The 21969-nt window shown below is 46.7% G+C and overlaps 2 protein-coding genes across 3 annotated transcripts in view; one reads left to right on the top strand and one right to left on the bottom strand.

The window, feature by feature from the left end:
• Nucleotides 1-21969, bottom strand: part of ANKRD34A (ankyrin repeat domain 34A) — a 114952-nt gene that overhangs the window by 9594 nt on the left and 83389 nt on the right. Inside the window, exon 4 of the mRNA XM_088474161.1 lies at nucleotides 5131-5243. The gene's annotated coding sequence lies outside the window, so the exon portion shown is untranslated. The remainder of the gene's footprint in view (nucleotides 1-5130; nucleotides 5244-21969) is intronic.
• The window catches only part of POLR3GL (RNA polymerase III subunit GL), a 61536-nt gene that overhangs the window by 849 nt on the left and 38718 nt on the right, over nucleotides 1-21969 (top strand). The window contains exon 1 of one of the 2 annotated variants that reach the window (XM_088474164.1): nucleotides 424-491. The exons of the other annotated variant lie outside the window; for it this stretch is intronic. The gene's annotated coding sequence lies outside the window, so the exon portion shown is untranslated. Of the gene's footprint in view, nucleotides 1-423; nucleotides 492-21969 lie in introns of those variants that run through there. 2 annotated transcript variants of the gene reach the window in all.

Genomic DNA, 21969 nt, shown 5'->3' with positions numbered 1-21969 from the left:
TGTCAGTGAGTAATGAATACACCTGTGCACCCGCTGGGTGACCTGGGAAATGTGTCGGTGAGTAATGACTACACCTGTGCACCTGCTGGGTGACCTTGGAAAATATATCAGTGCGTAATGACTACACCTGCAAATCTGCTGTGTGACCTGGGAAATGTTTCGGTGAGTAATTACTACACCTGTGCACCTGCTGGGTGACCTGGGAAATGTGTCAGTGAGTAACGACTACATCTGTGCACCTGCTGGGTGACCTGGGATATGTGTCAGTGAGTAATGAATACACCTGTGCACCTGCTGTCTGACCTGGGAAATGTGTCGGGGAGTAATGACTACACCTGTGCACCTGCTGGGTGTCCTGGAAAACGGGAACTGTTTGGGGTCCTGAGGACAGAGTTTAAGAAGCACTGGCCTAGTGTTATCATGGCTGCTTTCAATCAAGGCTACAAGAGGCCAAGTTGGGTGTGGCTCACAAGCCAGCCCTTGTATAAAAGGTACGTGAGAAGTGAGTGCATTTAACTGCAATTTAATGGTGTGTTGGGTATGTATGCTAGTGTAGGACTTGCAGACAATTAGGGTCCCTTGACAGAGAGCTACAAGTTTAAATGTTTTAATCAAAATATGAACAAAATCCCTCATGCTGTTATTTTCTAGATACACACAGATTAGCGCAGATAGCAAAAGTCTTTCTGTTTTGTATACCTATAGAGCATTATTACTGTGAGTAAAACCAAGTGCGAGCATATTTTTCTCTGTCTTATAGCTGCATACTGTGGCAATAAGAGATGATAGAGGAACATTTATTAAAGAGTTTTATCATATGCAATAAGTGATAAAACTCATTGTGTTTGATAACTGGTGCTCCAGCCAATCAGCTCCTGTCATCTGTTTGAAAAATGACAGTTGGGAGCTGATTGGCTGGAGCACCATTTATCAGACGCAATGAGTTTTAAAACTTGTTGCATATGATAAAACTCGCTGATAAATAGGCCCCGATGTTAGTTAGCAAATTATCAACATTCTCTTTGCAGGGACATTGGCCCTGAATTATGTGGTCATTCGGCTGGATGGTACCATGGGCACGCAATGCCAATCCTTACATAGTTGAGTGACTATTTGCAACTGTACATGAGCAAACAATTCCGAGAACCCCCACGGCGCATGCGGAACGGGTTCCGGACTATAGACAGAGTAATTAGACAATGTCTAGATAGACACCAGATGTTAGACAGTCAATAGTTAGACACACTAAAGTTAGACATGTAAAAAGTTCGACAGGTACAAAAGGTTGACAGGGTCAAAAGTTCGACATGAAAAAAATCGACATAAAAATAGTCAACACATTTTTTTTAATTATTTTTTTAGGGTTAGGCACTTGCCCCCATGGTTAGGGTTAGGCACTTACCCAGACGGTTAGGGTTAGGCACCAGGAGTGAAGGTTAGGGTTAGGGTGAAGATTAGGGCTAAAAAGCAAAAAAAAATTAAATTGTTGACCATTTTCATGTCGAACTTTTGTACCTGTCGAACTTTAGTGTGTCTGACTTTTGTTTGTGTCTAACTTTTTTCCCTGTCTAACTATTGACTGTCTAACATCTGGTGTCTATCTAGACATTGTCTAACTAATTACTGTCTATCTCTTACACCATGCCCATGCGGAACACATTGGTAACGCATAAAGGCGCTCTTGTCTTCGGATCAGACGGGATCAGAAAAGTGGCGCTAAAGGGATGGACGTTCCTGGTTAGTGACTGGGAGGTGGCTTGAAATGTAGGCAGAAATGGGCTATGGGAGCGTCGGGGATGTGACAATGCAAGCGTCTGCATCCACAGACGCACAGCTGCAGCCATAGGAGAGCGCAGTCAGACAATGCACCTGTTATAGGGCTAGTGCAAGTTTCTATAGTTTCTATTTATTTTTTTGTTAAAGGTGAAAATAGCTTTTAGGATAGCGCCTCAGCTGATAGGGACTTGGGGGGTCATTCAGACTCGGTCGTTAGCGGCGATGCGCTCGGACCGGGTTGATGGCCCCCACAGAGCATGCGCACGACGGTGCTGGCGCCATCGTGCGCATGCATGAGACCCGCTACGACCGACAGCGCCGGTCGTATCGGGTCTCGATCCAAAGGGGGCGAGCTGTCGATGTTGATTGACAGCTCGCCCCGTTTGGAAGGCGGGCCGTGGGGGTGGCAGCCCAAACGAAGGCGTTCCCATGGGAACGCCTGCCGTTTGGGGGAGGCCCCACTGACATCATTAGTGATGTCAGTGGAGAGCTTCCGGCTCTGACAGAGCCAGAAGCTCTCCGGGGCTTACGACAAGTGAGACCCTACCCTAGGGTCTCGTCGTAAGCCCCGATGGTCGCGATGGTCTCTGACCATCGCGACCATCACCGGAGCGGTCATTAGAGCTGTGGGTGTTAACCCACAGCCTAACGACCGCAACAGAGGAGGGCGGTCAGGATGCAGGTGGCCGCCCAGTTTCTGAGCGACCGCTTGCATCCTCCGACCGCCTCTGAATGAGGCCCTTGGTGTCATCCGGTGGTTACACACTGCTTGTTACTGTCTTAGGTACTAGCCACAGGCAATGCAGAGGCGCTTACAGTAAATTAATTGAACTGGATAGAAGGGTAGGCTGTTAGGTGTATGTTCTATAGAGAATGACTATAAGCCCATAGGATCAGTAATTGCTTCGGCAATTAGTAGGGGTTCCGGACTATAGATACACAGTAAAAAGGTCGACAATGTCTAGATAGACACCAGATATTACACAGTCAATAGGTCGACAGGGACAAAAGGTCGACACACTATAGGTCGACGTGTAAGAAGCTATTAGTAGGGAGCGGGCAATATTCCCTATACTGTGCATCCAAAGCAGCAATTCATATTCCATCAGAAAAAGCACAGATACTGGTACCACTACACATATAAATCTAGGCCACACCCTCCCCCCCCCCCCGTGTGTGTGGGGGGGTTCACACATGCACAGCCACATGCAAAGGAGGCCGTAGTCAGACATAGAAACTGCAGGTAGCGCAAGATTCAATGATGCGACCGATTGTGGCGTCTAAGGATGCCCCAATCGGTATTACTGCGTGTACAGGAGCTGCATGTGGGCGCCTGAGTCCTTGCACATTCAGCTGAACAGCTGTAGACAACGGAAGGAGTTTATGGCGACAGTTGCATAAAGTCCCGGACGGGCGACCGCCAATAGCCGCTGCTACGTCAGAATCGGGCTCCTGGGGCATGCAATGATACACTATCACTGCACTATTGCACTAGATGGGAGGATGGGGGGGGGGGGGGGAGATGGCAGCAGACAAACACCAAGATAACATTTTCACAATTATGTTGGCAGGGGCATCCACAAGCCTTAATCCTTCCTCTACCCTAGTAGCTGATGGGCTGAATATTTGTCCAGGCTACAAAATGGCAGCCTCCGCTGCAAGTAGAGGACATGTATGCTTCAACAACGATGTCGGCCATATTTGCGTAGTTTCACAAATAATTCCTTTAGGCATTTTAATGCCATAACTTTTGAAAGTGCAGGGCCCGAACACTACGGCATACGTGGCATTTGTCCTATGTACATGTCCTACTACATGGGCACATGTATTGAAGTTAATGATTCCATGTGATTATGCAAGGATGCATATCTTTTATCTAGCATATTAATATGTGCGTGTGAGGCTACAGAGAGCTGCCGCTCGCTGTGTAAGGGGTCTTCTGATATAGCTATCGCTCACAAAGAACAAGACTATAACTGCTCACACACCATCATATTACCAATTCAAATGCTCCTTTACACCGCTGTGTTATGCAAATCCTACAGGGTTTTTTTTTTCTGCGTGTATGTAGTGCAAGCTGGGAAAAAGGGACAAGACCAAGGATGAATGGAGAGCAGCTACTGAGACTGCAATTCAATTATTAATAATTATTATTATATCTTTTCTTCCTAAGCAGTGGCGAGCCATCTGTGCTTCTTGTCCCACCTGGTTTTGTTCGTTCTGGGAATATTGTATTTATAGCACTAGTCCAGTTTCCCCAGCTCTCCTGCATTCTGCAATATGTTGCAGCACTTTTAGATCTTAGCAAATAAACACAAGGGGTGGGCTGGTAGAATTTAATTAGTGAATGTGGGTAATTACGCATTTAAACGAGGCCTGTGCGTTCCCCCGGTGACACGTTAATATCTCATTATTCTGATTCTGAAATATAGCTGTTGACAAGCCAGACCACTTCCGAGCGCCTTCTACAACAGATTAGAATATATCGTTCGACATTATTTAGAATTTATTTTCGCTCTCTATTGCGCTAACAATTCATTCAAGCCTTTCCGTGCAGCCTTGAAGCTTAATGTCATAGACCGTAAAATGCTAGCTCCTCTGAGGGACTAGCCAATACGGAAATACATTTCAAATGCTCTAATCCATATCAGGGGTAAAAACACACGTTGCAAAGTGCATTCCCTCCTATCCAGCTAGTATTACGGCAGTAGTGAGAGCATAAATTCTTTATTGCATTGGAATCAGGTTTTGCATGGCCCGTCGGATTAACCCATTTTGAGCAAAATCTGAAACGCCCTTTCGGGATTCTAAAAATAAAGGAGGGGGCGCTAGATTCTTTCGTCTCCCCTATTTCATATTTGTTTCTCTCCCATCTCCCCGTCCAGGTCTCACAGCCAAAAATAAATTAAAAAAACTGTTGGGGAGGGGGGGGGGGTTAGGGTTACAAAGAACTAAATGCAAATGGTGTATTCAAGAATGCAATTATTGAGAATTAAAAATAAAAAAATAAATAAAAAAATGTAATTTAAAAAAAAAAAAAAAAAAAAAATTACAACTAAAACATGGGCAATTAGACTCACGTGGAATAAAACCAATAGCTAAAATGGGAAAATAAATCACTACAACAAACTAAGTGATAATGAATAGTTGAGAGAATAATAAGGTTTTGTAGATAAGGTTGTAGAAAAAGGCTTTTTTTTTTTTTTTATTAAATTTTTTTTTTAGGCAATTATATTGAAAGGATGCCTCTAATTCCAATTGCAGCATCTGTGCCCGGACCACTGTTGGCATGTACTGTATCCTTGCAAAAACACACATGGATTACCGGACAGGGTTAGTTGTTCATAGCCTCACCTGGTAAGCTTCTCTCCCTGCTGGATGAAAGCTTGTGAGGACCATCGGATTGCCCCGTACACCAGCTCCTTGGGCATGAAAGATCACCGTATATTCCCACAGTAAATTCATGTCTGGAAAAGAGGAAAAAAAAAAAAAAATAGACTTCCCTCTGTAGAAGAATTAAAAAAATAAATAAAAAAAAAGTCTTCTATTTTTAACTAATTAATCCCCAATATAAAAAAAAAATTGAAGGCTATAAATATATATATTGCTTTAAAGATATCCAGTGTATGGTTGTATCACTGATAATAATCCTGTGTGTGTGTCTCACCCCCCCCCCCCCCCCTGTTGCAGCCCTGCATACGTCCTGGTGCCTGCAAGTCACTGTCACAGAGTGAACAGCCCCTGAGAGACCCACAGATGCTATTTTTAGCTCCTTTCCCATAGAGCAGAAGTAGATATTCCATTAAAATACACTGAGGCATAACACTGCACCAATATACATAGTGCAGGGCCCAGGCTCAGCCAACCCTGCTGCGCCTCTTATGCAGTATGCTGGTTCTGGCCGTATTCTACTTATTAACTCCTTGGCTGCACATCCTTGCAGAGATGGCTGGGCAGTAACTGATAGCCTAAAATGATTGTTATTCCCCCTTCCCCGAAGATTAATTTCTTTCATACAGAACAGATTATACATGATTTTAGCACAAGTTTTCCAAAGTATTATTATTAATTTGACTAATTATTAACCCATTGATAGGCTGTTTCCTAGATACATTGTTGAATTGAATATTTATGTATTTTTCCTCTGTATTATGGTGCAGAATCTGCCCCTGTGAATGACATTTCTGACGAAAACTTAATATTTCTCTATTTCTTTTAGAAAGTAAGATTTTTTTGGACAGGTTTCTGCTTCATATAGTGCTTTGGGTGGCACCTCCCTCCTCAACAGGGACCCCAATTGTAGTGGCCAAGCACTGGATAAGGAAAGATGAGCTTTGAGTGCATAGGAATCTTCTTGTATTAGTGATTCTAATTGCTTGGACAGGAGGGATGTAATGAATGCAGACAACTGATTGGATTTGGTAAGTTGCTCCTGTCCAATTAGGTGTTTTGTTCATGATACGCCACCAGGTTTTTGGAATTATCCATTAAGACGGGATGTAGTTTTATAGACCGGCGGACTAAATGCCACCAGTCTATATATCCTGACAGCAGAAGCCCGACAAGGGACTTAAGATAGGCGTCAAAATACCGAAGCTTATCTTAATCCCAAGGCCGGAATGCCGAAGAACACCGGACTGATCGAGGTAAGTCCGGTCGTCCTTAGCACTTAGCCGCTGGCGGGAGGGAGGGGTTAGGTTTAGGCACTCCCTGGGGAGGGTTAGGCTAGGGGAAGGGGGGAGGTTAGGGTTAGGCGCCACTGGGGGGTGGTTAGGCACCCCATCGGGAGGGTTAGGTTTAGGGTGCGGGGGGGAGGGTTAGATTTAGGCACCCTCGGGGAGGGACTTAGGGTTAGGCACCACCCCGGGAGTTTTAGGGTTAGGCACCTCAAAGGAAGAGGGAGGGTTAGGTGAGGAAGAAGGGTAGGGTTAGGGTACTTACATGCTCCGTCGGGATTCTCCTCTGTCGGGTTTCCGGCGTTCGCCATTTCATCCCAGTGGCCAACGAGCCGTCGGGATTTCATACCCAACACAACTCCCTGTTCATTGTCCAGTAATAGTTCTGACAACAGGTAGGGGGGGAATGAGGGCACACATTGTTTCCTTCCTATAATGGTCTGTACCTAAGTATTGCTTGCTCAGTACAGCACTGCAATCTATATGTAGCAATAATATTAAGATAAAAAAATGATTTCTTAAAAAGACAAGTGAAGGAAATATATAATGAGTATAATTATTTGAATATTGGCCATGCGCAGTGGAAATTGAGGTGAGTTCAGCCAACAGCAAACCTCAACAGTATATCTGTCTGTACATTACTATAGACAAGGGATGTGCGGTCCGGTTCTACAGAAATCCGAATCCACCCAAATTTCGGGAATCCGGACAGATTCGAGTCACGGTTCTGATCTATCTGTGTTTTTCAGAATTTGGATTTTAAATCAGAATTTCAGATTTTGGATTGCAAAAAAATGACATGATTTTAGTTGTTTTTAACAATTATTTTTTTTTAAGCCCAGAACCAAAACCAAAACACTTGAGGGTCAAATCGTTTTCGCATACATGCCAGCAAAGAGGTTTTTGGCATCTTTACGGAAAATCCTGGGCTCAAACGTGCCTGGGATATATCTGCAGGTTCTAGTATCTGGTGTTCTGTGCCTCGTGCCTCTCTAGTGCTTCCCATTGGATGAAGCACTGGAAAGAGTGTGGTTGAGAATGTGACCAATTCAGTTACAGTGTAGAGTCACTGACGACGCAGGGCACTACGGGTGCACTGCTGGCATCATGGTATGGCACTGCTTGTATGATGTCGGTAGTGGTATAGTGGTAGGTTCTCCATGTTGGGATGCAGCCACCATGTTGACAGACAAAATGTTGACACCAAAATGTTGACTTCTGAAACGTTGACGTGAATTGTCTACATACTGCGAGAGAGAGGGGGGGAGGGATTTAAAACCCCTTCTCAAGTGTCAGCGATGCCGTACGTAATTGGGAACGCCATCAGACACTTGGCTTTGTGTGTGCGCAGTAAGAGTTTCCAGGAGTTTTCACGCATTTGCAGTAGCAAAAAAAAATCACTTAACTGTGGTAACATTGACACTATATCCGTCTCTAAATCAGGCCGGGAGTCGGGAGCTGGACTTTCACAGAAATATGGCTGCGTGCAAGGAGCAACTGCTTTCCAAACTAGTGTCCAATACTAGAGAATGATATAACATAGTTCTCCAGATAAGACACGTCGCCTGGACAGATCAGGACTGGCCAGTTGTGTTATTATTTAGATACGAGTGTGAATTATGGCAATACCAATTGTTAGGCCTCTGACCAGTGCCCTTACCTAGGCCAGTGTTGTGGTTAGGATTGGTTACTGAGAACCACTCTACGTGAAATAGATGACAGCAATGCAAAGTATAATCTACTGCTTGTTAAATATGTAGACACTGCTGGCAATATGCTTTTTGTTACATTGGCGAAGCTCAGAGGTGACTTAATATTATGTGTCCAGAGACTTAGTACATGCTGCAGAAAAGTCTGCTTTATAGCTGCTTTTAGGCACGCGTTGCTTCCCATACACTGAACTCTGAATAGCTGCTGGGGTTCTCTGAAGAAGCAGCAGTCAGCCCTTGTTATCAATCACGGGTGCTGCTAATTATATATCTATAGACGGCTGTCCCTACCCCTGGTGCTATTGCCAGATAGGGGATGCTGGACAATTGGTGCTATATCACATACTGGACTACTGGGGCTCCCTAATATACATGGTGCTATTTAATACATCAGGTCCCGGACACTGAGCTTAATTTATCAAGACATGGTGTTATATAAAATGCAGGGTGTGTGGTTATGTAATATGTTTGACATAGTGTCCTGTAATATGCTGGACATGAGACTACTGTATATAGTATGTTAGATATTGCTTTATATAATATGCTGGACATGAGACTACTGTATATAGTATGTTAGACATTGCATTATATAATATGCTGAACATGAGACTACTGTATATAGTATGTTAGATATTGCTTTATATAATATGTTGGACATGAGACTACTGTATATAGTATGTTAGATATTGCTTTATATAATATGTTGGACATGAGACTACTGTATATAGTATGTTAGATATTGCTTTATATAATATGCTGGACATGAGACTACTGTATATAGTATGTTAGACATTGCATTATATAATATGCTGAACATGAGACTACTGTATATAGTATGTTAGATATTGCTTTATATAATATGTTGGACATGAGACTACTGTATATAGTATGTTAGATATTGCTTTATATAATATGCTGAACATGAGACTACTGTATATAGTATGTTAGACATTGCATTATATAATATGCTGAACATGAGACTACAGTATATAGTATGTTAGACATTGCATTATATAATATGCTGAACATGAGACTACTGTATATAGTATGTTAGATATTGCTTTATATAATATGCTGGACATGAGACTACTGTATACAGTATGTTTGACATTACATTATATAATATGCTGAACATGAGACTACTGTATATAGTATGTTAGATATTGCTTTATATAATATGCTGGACATGAGACTACTGTTTATAGTATGTTTGACATTGCATTATATAATATGCTGAACATGAGACTACAGTATATAGTATGTTTGACATGGCTTTATATAATATGCTGGACATGAGACTACTGTATATAGTATGTTAGACATTGCATTATATAATATGCTGGACATGAGACTACTGTATATAGTTTGTGTGACATGGCTTTATATAATATGCTGGACATGAGACTGCTGTATACAGTATGTTTGACATTGCATTATATAATATGCTGAACATGAGACTACTGTATATAGTATGTTAGATATTGCTTTATATAATATGCTGGACATGAGACTACTGTATATAGTATGTTTGACATTACATTATATAATATGCTGAACATGAGACTACTGTATATAGTATGTGTGACATGGCTTTATAGAATATGTTTGACATGGTGTTATAGAATATGCTGTACATGAAGCTATATAGTAGGTTTGATAAGGTGTCATATAATATGCTGGACATGGAGCTATAAGTATAATATGTTTGACATAGCATTATATAATATGCTGGACGTGGAGCTATGCGTATATTTTTGACATGGCATTATCTAATATGATGGGCATGAGGATATATAGTATAGGGATACGCATGTATGTTATGGTGCCGTATAATATGCTGAACATGGAGCTATATATTATGTTTGACATGGTGTTATGTAATATGCTGTGCTTAGGGCTATATAATATGTTTCACATGGTGATAATTGTGCTGGACATGAAGTAGTATAGTCTGTTTGATAAGGTGTCACATAATATGCTGGACATGGAGCTATATAATATGTTTTACATGGCATTATATAATATGCTGGACATGGAGCTATATAATATGGTACTATGTAATATGCTGTGCTTGGGGCTATATAATACAGTATGTTTCACATGTTGTTATATAATATGATGGACATGGGCCAGGGTCCGCATAATATCTTGAACATGGTATTTCATAATATGCTGGACATGTGACTATGTAATATGTTTGACATGGCCTATATTATACATACCTCCCTGAAAGGTGGACAAGTCTCCCGTCCAGCTGTCTACCCCTACCCTCCCCCCCTTCCCTGCACCAACACCTTGCCCCCCCACCCCCCGATCCTTAACACAAACACCCCGGCAGCAGGGATGCCGCCAACGCTATGCCAACCTGGCCGCCCCCTCCTATATATATCATGGTGGGCAACTGAACCCTTTTTTTTTTTTAATTAACATTTATATAGCACCAGCATTATCCATTCCGCTGTACATTTGGGTGCACGGTACGCTGTTATTCCAGCAAACTCTGCTCATCCCAAAGAAGTGACCTTTGTCCACGTGGAGTTAGAGATCCTTAGGGCCAGATGTACTAAGCTCTGGAAAGTGATAAATTGGAGAGTGATAAACCACCAGCCAATCAGCTCCCAACTGTCATTTTTAAAACACAACCTGTGATATGATAGTTGGGAGCTGAGTGGCTGCTCGTTTATCACTCTGCACGTTTATCTGAGCTTAGTACATCTCCCCCCAAAGGTTTAATCATTGTGCCTCTCCTTTGCCTACACGGCCATATTGCTACTGTAGTCTCCTGTTTGCCCTATTTAAACAAAGCCCGTATTATGCCGCTGTCCATGCAGAGCATGAAAGGTGCACTATGTGTACAGTAGAAGGGAAAATGCTTTTCATAGACATCACTGCGGTTCACACATAAGCTCTCAGTGTCTGCTCTGAACCGTGTGTGATCCATTGTACATTCATTCTGGCGTCGCCATGGTTACACGCCGGCTGATTGTATTGCTGCCCGTTTCCCCGATACATACCACTCTCTCTATCCTCTGAGCGCTGCTGATGCATGAGGAGGGAATAAAAAAAGATTCAGCCTTGAATCAGACCCCCATCCTCATACACTCGCACTTTCTATTTTTGATCTGCATTCCAGCATTGCGTCAGCCGGTGTAGCTATATCGGGCACAACGTGCATCAGCATCTCGCCGGACGCACACGCGCCAACGGGAGTGGAGAGAAACATCCTCCTCCATGATTGTATGAAGGAATATAGGGAATAAAACACAATGATTTCATCATAATAATAAAACATAAACTGTAAACTCTATATGATGAAAGGGGTAAGGGCAGACCTAGAGAAGAGAGGCCATATTGTACCTGGAGTTTATTCTTTGTTTTCCTTTGTTTCCAAACCAAAAGCCCAATTCTCTCCCCCCCTCCCACACCTCAGCACACACACACTCCTCTGTGCAGACGTGTGGGGGGCAGACAAGTGATAATTAGCTATAGGAGGGTTGGCAGAGATAAGAGCCCCAGGTGTGTGCTGGGAATTATTACACTTGGGAGGGCACCAATTATTCTGCACCTGACCCAAATGCCATAATGTCCTTCTGTCACCTCTGTTACCCTCACACTACCCTGCTCCACCATTTATTCCAAACTGACAAAAATAAACGCACCCAACAATCAGGAAGAAAGACAGCAGAACATTCATCTCTATGCCCAGACAAATGAAATATAGAACTAAAGCTGGGTACACGCTATGCCATGTGTGTACCCAGCGACGGAACTACGCCATATAACGATACAAAGCACAATCCAGTACAACAGCACAGTATATCCTTACATGCTGCATGTAACCAGGGGTGTCAAGAGTCACGCCGGGTCTGGGGCAAAGGGGCTTGGCCATGCCCCTTAGGCTAAAGAATGTTTTTAAAAAAAGGTGGGGAGGGGGGCGCTGTGAGCCCCTCAGCCCGGCGCAAATCCCCCCACAGTGCTCAGCAGCCGCAGGCAGTCTCCCCACTGCAGCCCAGCACACAGCAGCGTGTGCTGGGCTGCTGTGAGATAAGAGGGAGGGGGGGGCGGAACTGGGCCACTCTAGCAAGCCCGGGTAATTAGAATCCGCCCCTCCCTCTCCACGTCCCAGGATGTAACGGCATGGCAACGTTCATTGCATCGTCCCATCTGCTGTACAAACACTGGATGGGGCGCACCCACTGCACAATCCATACAATATATTGTTCAGATCCATCATTGCACACTGCCTCCAGTGATCCCCCACCGTCATTATACACTGCCTCCAGTGATCCCCCACTGTCATTACACACTGCCTCCAGTCATCCCCCAGTCATTATACACTGCCTTCAGTGATCCCCCACTGTAATTACGCACTGCCTCCAGTGATCCCCCACTGTCATTACACACTGCCTCCAGTGATCCCCCACTGTCATTGCACACTGCCTCCAGTGATCCCCCACTGTCATTACACACTGCCTCCAGTGATCCCCCACTGTCATTACACACTGCCTCCAGTGATCCCCCACTGTCATTACACACTGCCTCCAGTGATCCCCCACTGTCATTGCACACTGCCTCCAGTGATCCCCCACTGTCATTACACACTGCCTCCAGTGATCCCCCACTGTCATTACGCATTAGATTCAGTGATCCACCACTGTCATTACGCACTGCCTTCAGTGATCCCCCACTGTCATTACGCACTGCCTCCAGTGATCCCCCACTGTCATTGCGCACTGCCTCCAGTAATCCCCCACTGTCATTACGCACTGCCTCCAGTGATCCCCCACTGTCATTACGCACTACATTCAGTGATCCCCCACTGTCATTACGCACTGCCTTCAGTGATCACCCAGTCATTACGCACTGCCTCCAGTGATCCCCCAGTCATTGCGCACTGCCTCCAGTGATCCCTCGCTGTCATTGCGCACTGCCTCCAGTGATCCCCCGCTGTCATTACACACTGCCTCCAGTGATCCCCCACTGTCATTACGCACTACATTCAGTGATCCCCAACTGTCATTACGCACTGCCTTCAGTGATCCCCCACCTTGATTACGCACTGCCATCAGTGATCCCCCACTGTCATTACGCACTGCCTTCAGTGATCCCCCACTGTCATTACGCACTGCCTTCAGTGACCCTCCCCCTATGTCATTACGCACTGCCTTCAGTGATCTCCCACTGTTATTACACACTGCCTTCAGTGATCCCCCACTGTCATTACACACTGCCTCCAGTGATCCCCCACTGTCAGTGTACACTGCCTTCAGTGATCCCCCACTGTCATTACGCACTGCCTTCAGTGATCCCCCACTGTCATTACGCACTGCCTTCAGTGTTCCCCCACTGTCATTACGCACTGCCTTCTGTGATCCCCCACTGTCATTACGCACTGCCTTCAGTGATCCCCCACTGTCATTACGCACTTCCTTCAGTGATCCCCCACTGTCATTACGCACTGCCTCCACTGATCCCCCACTGTCATTGCGCACTGCCTCCAGTGATCCCCCACTGTCATTGCGCACTGCCTTCAGTGATTCCCCACTGTCATTGGGCACTGCCTTCAGTGATCCCCCTTCTGTCATTACCGCACTGCCTTCAGTGATCCCCCACTGTCATTAAGCACTGCCTTCAGTGATCCCCCACTGTCATTACGCACTGCCTTCAGTGATCCCCCACTGTCATTATGCACTGCCTTCAGTGATCCCCCACTGTCATTACGCACTGCCTCCAGTGATCCCCCACTGTCATTACGCACTGCCTCCAGTGATCCCCCACTGTCATTACGCACTACACTGCACTACACTCCAGTGATCCCCCACTGTCAGTGTACACTGCCTTCAGTGATCCCCCACTGTCATTACGCACTGCCTTCAGTGATCCCCCACTGTCATTACGCACTGCCTTCAGTGTTCCCCCACTGTCATTACACACTGCCTTCTGTGATCCCCCACTGTCATTACGCACTGCCTTCAGTGATCCCCCACTGTCATTACGCACTGCCTTCAGTGATCCCCCACTGTCATTACGCACTGCCTCCAGTGATCCCCCACTGTCATTGCGCACTGCCTTCAGTGATCCCCCACTGTCAATGCGCACTGCCTTCAGTGATCCCCCACTGTCATTGGGCACTGCCTTCAGTGATCCCCCATCTGTCATTACCGCACTGCCTTCAGTGATCCCCCACTGTCATTAAGCACTGCCTTCAGTGATCCCCCACTGTCATTACGCACTCCTTCAGTGATCCCCCACTGTCATTACGCACTGCCTTCAGTGATCCCCCACTGTCATTACGCACTGCCTCCAGTGATCTCCCACTGTCAGTACGCACTGCCTCCAGTGATCCCCCACTGTCATTACGCACTGCCTCCAGTGATCCCCCACTGTCATTACGCACTGCCTCCAGTGATCCCCCACTGTCATTACGCACTGCCTCCAGTGATCTCCCACTGTCAGTGTACACTGCCTTCAGTGATCTCCCACTGTCATTACGCACTGCCTCCAGTGATCCCCCACTGTCATTACGCACTGCCTCCAGTGATTCCCCACTGTCATTACGCACTGCCTTCAGTGATCCCCCACTGTCATTACGCACTGCCTCCAGTGAACTCCCACTGTCAGTGTACACTGCCTTCAGTGATCCCCCACTGTCATTACGCACTGCCTTCAATGATCCCCCACTGTCATTATGCACTGCCTTCAGTGATCCCCCACTGTCATTACACCCTGCCTCCAGTGATCCCCCACTGTCATTACACACTGCCTTCAGTGATCCCCCACTGTCAGTGAACACTGCCTTCAGTGATCCCCCACTGTCATTATGCACTGCCTTCAGTGATCCCCCACTGTCATTACGCACTGCCTTCAGTGACCCCCGACTGTCATTACGCACTGCCTTCAGTGACCCCCGACTGTCATTGCGCACTGCCTCCAGTGATCCCCCACTGTCATTACGCACTGCCTCCAGTGATCCCCCACTGTCATTACGCACTGCCTCCAGTGATCCCCCACTTTCATTACGCACTGCCTCCAGTGATTCCCCACCGTCATTACGCTCTGCCTTCAGTGATCCCCCACCGTCATTACGCACTGCCTTCAGTGATCCCCCACCGTCATTATGCACGGCCTTCAGTGATCCCCCACCGTCATTATGCACGGCCTTCAGTGATCCCCCACCGTCATTACGCACTGCCTTCCGTGATCCCCCACCGTCATTACGTACTGCCTTCCGTGATCCCCCACCGTCATTACGCACTGCATTCAGTGATCTCCCACCGTCATTACGCACTGCCTCCAGTGATCCCCCACCGTATTACGCACTGCATTCAGTGATCTCCCACCGTCATTACGCACTGCCTCCAGTGATCCCCCACCGTCATTACGCACTGCCTTCTGTGATCCCTCACCCTCATTACGCACTGCCTCCAGTGATCCCCCACAGTCATTACGCACTGCCTCCAGTGATCCCCCACCATCATTACACACTGCATTCAGTGATCCCCCACCGTCATTACACACTGCTTTCAGTCATCCCACACCATCATCCCACACTGCCGCCAGTGATCCTACACCATCATCCCACACTGCCGCCAGTGATCCTACACCATCATCCCACACTGCCTTCATTCATCCTACACTACTTTCAGTCATCCCACACTGCCGTCAGAGATCCTACACTGTCATCCCACACTGCCGTCAGAGATCCCACACCATCATCCCACACTGCCTTCATTCATCCTACACTACTTTCAGTCATCCCACACCGTCATCCCACACTGCCGTCAGAGATCCTACACTGTCATCCCACACTGCCGCCAGTGATCCTAGACCATCATCCCACACTGCCGTCAGTGATCCCACACCATCATCCTACACTGCCTTCAGTCATCCCACACCCGTCATCCTACACTGCCTTTAGTCATCCCACAGCATCATCCTACACTGCCTTCAGTCATTCCACAGCATCATCCTACACTGCCTTCAGTCATCCCACACCGTCATCCCACACTGCCCTCAGTCATCGCACACCGTCATCCTACACTGCCTTCAGTCATCCCACACCGTCATCCTACACTGCCGCCAGTGATCCCAGACCATCATCCCACACTGCCGCCAGTGATCCCAGACCATCATCCCACACTGTCTACAGTCATCCCACACTGCCGTCAGAGATCCCACACCGTCATCCCACACTGCCTTCAGTCATCCCACACCGTCATCCCACACTACCTTCAGTCATCCCACACCGTCATCCCACACTGCCTTCAGTCATCCCACAGCATCATCCCACACTGCCTTCAGTCAACCCACACCGTCATCCCACACTGCCTTCAGTCATCCCACGCCGTCATCCTACACTGCCTTCAGTCATCCCACACCGTCATCCTACACTGCCTTCAGTCATCCCACACCGTCATCCTACACTGCCTTCAGTCATCCCACACCGTCATCCTACACTGCCTTCAGTCATCCCACACCGTCATCCTACACTGCCTTCAGTCATCCCACAGCGTCATCCTACACTGCCTTCAGTCATCCAACACCGTCATCCTACACTGCCTTCAGTGATCCCACACCATCATCCTACACTGCCTTCAGTCATCGCATCACCCGTCACCCTACACTGCCTTCAGTCATCCCACACCGTCATCCCACACTGCCTTCAGTCATCCCACACCGTCATCCCACACTGCCTTCAGTCATCCCACACCGTCATCCTACACTGCCTTCAGTCATCCCACACCGTCATCCCACACTACCTTCAGTCATCCCACACCGTCATCCCACACTGCCTACAGTGATCCCACACCGTCATCCCACACTGCCTTCAGTCATCCCACACCCGTCATCCTACACTGCCTACAGTCATCCCACACCATCATCCTACACTGCCTTCAGTCATCCCACACCGTCATCCCACACTGCCTTCAGTCATCCCACACCGTCATCCCACACTGCCTTCAGTCATCCCACACCGTCATCCCACACTGCCTTCAGTCCATGACTGCTTTTGCCAGTCGCATGCCTGGTACTTTATGCAAATATGCAAATGTTGCTACAAGCCCTTCCCTGGTGTACAGCCAGCAGTCTCCTCTGCCTGCACCTGATAGGAGGGAGGATTGTGCTCTTTTTTTTTAAATAGGAGGAGTGGCCACGCCGCCTTACATGTGGATACTCCCCTTATATGTATGTCGGTATATATACTGTATATGTATGTGTAATTGGCAGGTAAAAACTGATAATCAGGTTTTCTTTTCTTTTTTTCTCCTTTTTTCCTTTTTTTTTTTTTTATTGTTCTACAAAAAAAAAATAATATATAGATGTGACTGTTGTATTTACTAAATATTTTCCATATGAGATAACAATTTTGTATCTGTTTATTTAGAGCCTCTGTGCAGGCTCCACTATGTTTCTCATTTTTGTACTTTTTTTATCTATTGAATAAATAATATTATTAAAAAAAAAAAAACAAACCTGATAATCAGGTCTTGGTTGGTCTCATTTGACACAATTGAAAGATGAATCTCATAATTCTTAGATAGACCCCTCTCTGACTGAGCGACGATACAGGTGAAGTTCATGGGGGGGAAATAAAACCCCACCACTATTTACAGCATAAAGAAGTATTATGTTATACAGCATCAGAAGTTTACCAAAATATCCGTGCAATCACTAACAGCCAAATAAAATTTTTGGCTTGTACCCCGGTGGCCGTGCTGTCGGCGTCAGCTGTTCGGTAGGTGGAATACTGTAGAGAAAATCTCTGTACTTATCTTTCTGTCATGATGATCTCTCAATAGCTCTTGAAATCTGTATTGCTGTTAGTGACATCATCAAGGGTACTCGGCTAAATTGCTGTCAGACACGGAATGCGTTTGGTGCAGGGAATCTTTTTCCTCCCTGCTCTGCACTGAATACCAAACGTCCATCCACCTTAAAGTGACATTTTCTCATTTACCAAAATTGTCAAATGATGATTTTTAAATATCTGGTTTCACAAAATTAAATCTGCTATTTGCGCACTGTGGGCCTGATTTAGAGTTGGAAGCTAATGATGTTGCAGCCGCCATTTTTACAGCTGAGGATGTGCGAAAATTGGCTAATGCAACAGCAGCCGGGACTTGTCCTGAGACGCCCACCGGAGCCATTGCAGCTATCTGCAACCACGCAGCGTCGGACGCTGACCAGGCAAACACTGACTTCCTGAGTGAGACTATGATTTCTCAGAATGGTCGCCGTACCTAAGACGCCCGAGCCAGGTTTCCTGCGTAGAGGATCGAAGTCAGCGGCTGGTAAATGCTCCCCTGAAATGGTTGCGATACGAGAGCGTTTGTCTCCCCGCTCCCAGTTACCTCAGACAAAACGGCCCCTGCCTGGTGGCACGTGCGCAGTCAGGTGATAATCGCTTAACTTAATCGGCATAGCGTACAACCCTGAATAAGGCCCAGTGCGGATAGCCAGGTGTGCGATTGCTCTTGCCCATTTAATGCTATGGGGTACAGGGGTCTATTTACTAAGCAGTGTTAGGAGACAGAGTGAAAAGTGATAAGAAAGTGATAAGGTACCAGCCAATCAGCTCCCAACTGTCATCTCACAGGCTGTGTTTGAAAAATGACAGTTGGGAGCTGATTGGCTGGTACCTTATCACTTTTCACTCTGTCTCCAAACATTGCTTAGTAAATAGACCCCATAGTTACTACAGTGTGGATTTTTAGAGAAGGAGGTGTTGCCCAAAGCAGCCAATCAGATTCTACTTAACATTTACTGTATCTAGCACCTTATAGAAGATAATAGCTAGAATCTGATTGGTTGCTATGTGCAATATCTCCACTTCTAAAAACCCCTCAGACCTTAATATGTGGCCAATGAGTATATCCGAGTATGTAAGCTGGCCATACATTGGCTGCTCTGTCGTATACCTGTACCCTCAGACCTGAGGACGCCCCACTAGCATACACATACACAGTGAGGTACAGTCACCGTCTGATGTATCTACCCTCTATCCTATCGGTGGACAATAAGCGGTTCCTCAGATGTTGTGGAACTACACATCCCAGCATGCCTTGCAACAGTTTAGCTATTTGGCTATGCTAAAACTGTTGCAAGGCATGCTGGGATTTCTAGTTCAACAAAGCAGCTGGAAGGCCTGTTCCTCATCCTATGGCCTCCCCATGATGTTGCCACGTGTCAGTTTGCAGACAGAGGGCCTGGCTCAGAGACGGGCGCTAAAGCCGGCGCTGTTGCAAATTTGTGCACAGCGGCTGTGCGAAAAAATTTAAATGTCGCAGCTGCCCGGGATTTGGATTGAGACGCCCACCGGCTTCCCATATATATTCTGCGTCCCATACACATTCTGCGCAATATGCAGAGCCGCCGGTATCTTAAGGTGCCCGCGACTGTGCATAGCATGAAATATGCCGACCTCTCAAGCTGCGCTAATATTGTAAGATACCTAATAGTGTGTGATAAGTTAGCGGCGTACCACTTCTATGTATTACAGTGGGGATCAGCCCTGGCTGACATAGGCAAGTGCTGGAATTATCTATTTAGGGGGGGACTCCATGCATAGGAGTCTCTTCATAGTAAGGGGCCTGTGTGCAGTCTCAGTGCAGCCCCCCCTAGTGCTGGCACATGTGCTCTGACAACTCTGGCGCTGAGCAATGTGGGAGGCCCCCTTGACATAGGGGCTGCACAGGATGCACTCATATTGCCGGCAGACGGGATGTCCGGCAATATGCCGACACCGATATCCCAAAGGAGAACAGGATACCGACATCGGCATCTCGAACCACTGGAATCCCGATCGTCCAGATGGGTAAGTAACTGCTCTCTCCCCAGGGAAGGGGGGGTTAGGTAAAGCCACCCCCGGGGGGGAAGTTAGTGTTAGGCACCACCAAGGGAGGGTTGGGGGGTGGGGAGTGGGAGGGTAGGGTACTTACCTACCGCTGTCGGGATTCTTCACCATGCGGGCTTCCAGTGTCGGGATTTCAGCCGGCAGCATATCATACCGATTCTGCACCCATTATAGATACGCCCCTGAGACCATTTGCACTCAAAAATGACAGAGAAAATAGCGGGGGCCATTTTCCCGGTGACATGTGAATGCGCAGAAAAGATGTCCTCGGTATTAAGGCGCGGGCGCCATTTACCTGAAAAGCCGTGTATGTGCAGAAGATTCTGGCATTAAACCAGGATATTCTGCACTGCCAGACAGGAGGGGGCCCAATCAGAGGTTACACATTAAGATGCCCGTGTTCAGAGGTGCACACTAACTGCATGTAATGACGATGTTTGCGCAATTGGGCGATTATTTGCTACTGCGCATGTGCAAAATATTTTGAAAACCCATATTGGGCCAGCATTACCCCGAGTCTTTGCACAAATGCGCTGTAACATACTGGACCGCTGGTTTCAGAACTGGCGAGGAAAAACCATGGGCGTTTCCTGGGCGGTGACTGGGAGGGGCCTGAAGTGAGTGCGAGAAAAGGCCGTCTCATGGGCATGTTATGGGAGTGTCACTGAAAGCTGAGCAGCAGCAACAGAGGCCATGTTCAGCCATTGAAAATAATAGCTAGAATCTGATTGGTTGGTGCAATTGTTAATGGTGGCTGCAATGGTGGATTGTTCAGAACCACCAGCGGTGTTACACCGTGCAAAGTGGGTGTCTCGGGGCATTCTGGCGTACGCTAGTAGACAAGGTAACGGCTAATTTGCATAGTCTCACCACCGCCAATCAGCAAACAGATTCACCAGGAGCTGCAACTTTCTGAGCCCACCATTGATCCAGGCTCACTATTTCCAGATAATGATCCATAAGTACCCAGCATCAATTTCCCAGAGCGCAGTCGTTTCCAGCCCACGGAGACTGCAAAATCTGCGCCATTGCGCACAATTAGCTGCAATAATGAACCTGTAACCTTTAGCAACTCAATATAAATCTGTGAGATAATCTCCTGGATTGTTCGCGCTGAGAAGAATAAGACGGGCATGTTTGGGCTGGTAACACCAAAAATAGATCTGAGAATGGCATTATGCAGATACAAAACACTTATCTATGCACAGAGGATATATTGTGCTGAGGTATAAATAACAGACCAGGAGACAATTCCTGCATTTTTGCGCCTATTTGTTTTTACGTCATTACGTCACGGACATTTTATGGTGAGTGGTCCATCTTCATCCTGGAAGATCACAGGGAATCAGATTTTTCTGTATGTGGTCAGTTATCCTAGTACTTCATTATAGCCATAATCAGACAGGCCAGAGCGTTAGGATAACCTGATTTAGGGCTTGTTGGAAGATACAGTGCACCTAGAGGAAGGGAACGGCGTAGTACAGTGCACCTAGAGGAAGGGAACGGCGTAGTACAGTGCACCTAGGGGAAGGGAACAGCGTAGTACAGTGCTATCAGAGGAAGGGAACGGCATAGTATAGTGCACCTAGAGGAAGGGAACGGCGTAGTACAGTGCACCTAGAGGAAGGGAAGGGCGTAGTACAGTGCACCTAGAGGAAGGGAACGGCGTAGTACAGTGCACCTAGAGGAAGGGAACGGCGTAGTGCAGTGCACCTAGAGGAAGGGAATGGCATAGTACAGTGCACCTAGAGGAAGGGAACGGCGTAGTACAGTGCACCTAGAGGAAGGGAACTGCGTAGTACAGTGCAATCAGAGGAAGGGAACGGCGTAGTATAGTGCACCTAGAGGAAGGGAATGGCGTAGTACAGTGCACCTAGAGGAAGGGAACGGCGTAGTACAGTGCACCTAGAGGAAGGGAACGGCGTAGTACAGTGCACCTAGAGGAAGGGAACGG

The sequence above is a fragment of the Taudactylus pleione genome, unplaced genomic scaffold (assembly GCF_031769625.1).
Source record: "Taudactylus pleione unplaced genomic scaffold, aTauple2 ptg000148l, whole genome shotgun sequence".
NCBI lineage: Eukaryota > Metazoa > Chordata > Amphibia > Anura > Myobatrachidae > Taudactylus > Taudactylus pleione.
The sequence above is the reverse complement of the archived record's forward strand: the minus strand, read 5'-3'. Positions and strand labels throughout refer to the sequence as shown.